The sequence below is a fragment of the Malurus melanocephalus genome, unplaced genomic scaffold (genome assembly GCF_030028575.1).
Source record: "Malurus melanocephalus ecotype Western Australia unplaced genomic scaffold, MMel_1.1 scaffold_338, whole genome shotgun sequence".
Classification (NCBI taxonomy): Eukaryota; Metazoa; Chordata; class Aves; order Passeriformes; family Maluridae; genus Malurus; species Malurus melanocephalus.
In genome coordinates this window covers 91,708-96,089 of record NW_026623570.1, presented here as the reverse complement: position 1 = coordinate 96,089, position 4,382 = coordinate 91,708, and positions in this window count along the sequence as shown.

Sequence of the window (4,382 nt, the reverse complement as noted above, 5' to 3'; positions counted from 1 at the left end):
TGTTCCTTGCCCAGAGTTCATCTGGCAGTCGTCCTGCAGCGGCTCTCTTTGATATGACATCGTGACCAGCGTGTTCTGACTGGAACRGTGACACCTCTCCACGCCTTGAACCACCCACATGGATATCAAAACAGCCCCAGCAGATGCAAGATCCCTGCACAGGCAGGAGTTTCCCAGGAGAAAAAAAAGAAAAAACCCTGATAGAACCTAGTTAGGGAGCTTGTTTAGTTTTGACATTTTCTGCCATTACTGCTGTGGCCATAAGTGAAGCCTTTAAAGGCACAGAAATATTGAATACAAGCCAGGAATTCACAATAATGAATACAATTAGCAGGGATTGTGACAAACTTCTGCCTGCAAGAAGAAGAAATTACACAAGTTACAACTTCTGTCACGTCCCATTTTTCCAGGAATCAACTCTCCACACTCACCCCAAACCTGTATTTTTTTACAGAGCTGCCTTTAAGGCTGCATTAATGCACTCTTCATGCTGTTTTGATGCTGACACCAGCACTGGGGTGTCACATGCCCATAGACAGACTTTTGAGAACTGGAATTAGGCTTTTTTTTAATTCTAGAGTTCTGAGTTCTGAGAGTTTTTCATGTTCAGAAATAGGAGACAACCACCATGCAGATTTAATTGCAGCTAGGGGTTCATTTATTTATTAATTAATTTATTTMTTTTCCATCAGTATGCTTCCTTGAGGCTCTCTAGCAGAAGGCCTGGCACTCACAGCCTGCACATGCCAGCAGGTGCTGGTGACCACATCGCTCTGTAACATCAAAGCACATCTTCAGTACCCAGGAAGGTTGGATTCTCTGCTCAGGGGGAAAATTTACAGACAGTTATTTGCATGTAAAATCCTCTCCATGCATTCTGTGTGGGCAAAAGATGGGGCAGAACAACTGCTCCCCATTGTCTGCCTTCACAAATAYTCACTTTGCAAGCCATTGTTGACTCTGCACGGAGTGGGTGTGAGCACAGGTRCTGCCACTGCTGTCCCCTGTGCTCCCTGCCACTGTCCCCCTCTATTCCTGACCTCTGGGGCTGCTGGGTGCTCAGGCCACTGAGAACACACAGGAGGGGTCACTGCTCAACAAGTGAAACAGGAATTCATTGCCAAGCAGAAGAAAAAGGGAAGAGATGCAATTCCTCAGTTTACACACACACACAATCTGTGTCAGTGCCTTGAAAGCACAGTTTAAGGGCACGTGTGATCTCTGCTGCAGATGAATGGCTSTTCCCAGCCAGGCAGGCTCAGCAAACCTGTGCAGGTGACAGATTTATGTGCCTTTGCTCTGACAGAAGCCAGCAGTGTAAGTACAGCTCAGGGGCTGTGTGTGGAGCAGTTCTGTGCCCTGGCTCACACCCATCCACCCTGAGATCACTGAGATCCCCACAGTGCTCACAATCGCATCAGCCTCACWTTAAGGTGGGTGTGAAACTCTCACTGTCTGTAGTTTCCATCCCCACCAAACCCCTGCCTGACATCCCCTGGGCATGACCACACCCCATCCCCTGCATCAGGTCTTGTAGCGTTAACACTCATAAGATAACAGCAGCTCTCATCAGATATTGTCCAAAATGCCAGTTTTGTCTTAGGAAGGGTCATGGTCACCAGCTGCACCAGGAAAGAGGCAGGAAAACGTCTCAGACAAAGGGAATTTCATCCTCAKCCACGCAGCTCCATGGATCACCCTCAGTGAGAAAGGCTTCTTGCCGTTCAATATGATGTTTGAAAAAGAAGGGACATTCGCCACTGTGGAGAGTCCTCAGGTTTGCATTAGGGTCAACTCACTCAACTCCCTGCTGAAACATGAGTGAGCACCCTGAAAGATGCTGTAAAACCAAGGTCTGAGCCAGTTTCTTGAGTTTCTGAGAAACCAAACAAACTCCAGGGTGGGGAAGGGACTGTAGCCAAAGGACTTGTTGGACTATTTTTAAGAGTATTCCTAGAAAACACATGAAGGACCAGGAGTGTGTGTGCCTSTGTGTGTGTGACCCTTTCCTTCCCTTCCAACAGCTTTTCCTGCTCTTCCTCTCCCTTAATTGAGATTTTTTAGCTCTGACAGTGGATCACAGCAGTAATTATTTTCTTGATCTCTTGCCACACACTCTCTTTCATCTAAACCATTTCACCCACTCACTTTTGTGCAACTAAATGAGACACAGCAGACACGTGAATGGTGCATTCATGCAGCAGAGGGAGTAGGAAAATTCAAATTGGGGCGGCAGGGCTGTCTCCAGCCTTGCAGGACACCATGGAAAGTGCCTTTGGTACTTTACATAGTTTCTTCTCCCACTGTATTTTTTATTCCTCTGTTCTAAAACCTGTGTTTCTAGCCCTCATCATTACAGAACTCCTCGTGGCACTTAGAAATGAACGTAGATACTCTGTCTAAATTACTGGAAGGAGATCAGAAGATCTCCTGACCTCTGGAGCTTGATATAGACCTCTCCTGGCATTTTTGTTGCTTTTTTAACCTGAGTAATCTGTCCAAAGCAACWGCCATTGATTCATTTCAGTTTTTAGCAAAACACAGGTTGAATTCTTTCTGGCGGAAAAATATTGTGTCAGAGATATTTTGACTTTATTTCCAAGCTGCGAAGCGCTTTCTAGCTCCTTTCTGTAATTATTATGCATTTTTTACATGTCAGAGAGAACACTGAAATGAAAGRGATGCGCTGCTCTCGGCAAACCTGATCTTCTTTGCTCATTGTTTCTTTTCCACAGCTTAGGGAGGAACATATCATTTCGTGCAGGAAGGGAAAATTCCTGCTCTTTTCAGTGCAGGGAGTGCGGTGACATGCAGTCACCGTGTTTGCCAGTGCAATGGGACACCAGCTCAGCCACACTCTTGGCTCAGTCCTGYGCTTTCGAGGAACCATTTCACAGCACCACCACCACAGGAGCACGAGGGACGGGGCACAATCTTCCTGGTGCAACACCCCACGGTGGCTTTCTGCACCTGCACAGAGCTGACTTTTGGCCCAGCAGCCAAACAACACTCAGAACTCGAGAACCAGAGCCCTCCTTCATCGGGGGTGTTGCAGAAATTCAATCTGGGCTGTGCTGCAGCTCTGGCTCTGCTCCTGCACGCTGGAGTTGGCACCGTGTGGTGCTCCAGCTCTGCCACCTGTGCGTGCCAACACTTGTGCTGCTCCTGGGAGCAGCTCAACACCTGCAGAGTGCTCAGACATTGCCAGCCGCCCTCCCTAAACCCCTCTGGGGGACTCCTTAAAGGTTTTTCTCCCTCCCTTCCACTTTGCGTCCCTGTGAGTGGCAATGACAGGAGGCAGAATGGARTTGGAGCCTTTGATGTTTGCTGTGTCTGCTTTTCAGCTGGGCTTTCTTAAATRAGGCTGATAACAACCCAAACTCCACTCCTACAAAGCTGCTGCCAGGCTTCCCAAGCAGCAAATCTGTGGAAATGTGGGAAGTTTAYACCAGCAGTAGTTCCTTTATTGGCAGTCACTGAGTAATACTTGCAATGAGAAAGCAACAGTCTGAGAGCTGGTCTTAGGCTGATGCCTGTTGTCACCTTCCTCTTTATCTGGAGGTATTTTTGTTATCTGGGGGGGAAAAACCCTCACCCTGAAGGAGTGCACATTAATGAAAAAGAAAGCTTGATGATTTAGAGGGCGAAGATACCCTCAACTTCYTACAGACAGGGTTAAATGTATCACTCAGGAATTGTCACTCTTGAAAATCTTCTGGATAGTTTTTAGTTTCCTTTATTTTAATCAGTACTAGGCTTGCACATATGGAGACCACAAGAAGATTAAGCCTGGGAATTTAAGGATTCTCAGGGAATGCTAGGGGACGGAAGCCACAATTGTTAGTGAACTCAGAACGCTTCAAATTTTCCCTAATATCATAAATTGACTTTTATAGAACCATAAACACCAGGTCAGAGAGTGCTGGCAGGTGTGCCAGTGGCAGTACTGACAATCTGCCAGGTGTGAGAGCTTCTAGAAACTGCTTCCTACAAAATGACTGACATTGGGACAGCAAAACCAGGTGAGATCCAGATTCACAGCCAGCATCACCTTGGCGCTGTCCAGCTGGCATGGCTAAAGCAACTTAATTATCCTTCAGTGGTGTTATACTGTTACTAACCAGGTTATTAGGTAAAAGGGAAATTAGCTTTACTATKAAAAAGCTTTCTTTGTGATGCTAGAACCATTCTTTACATTAGTATTACTTTCTGAGATAGTAATCCACCTTCCTGAGCAATACAAACCCACCAGYAGCAAGACTGAGTGAAAATAAGAGGTGACAGGTAATGGTTATTTCACCATTTGTGGTACCCCTACTTCCAGGTCCAGCTTCTTGGCACCACACCAGGAATCAAACTCCCCAGTACATACACTTAGAAAA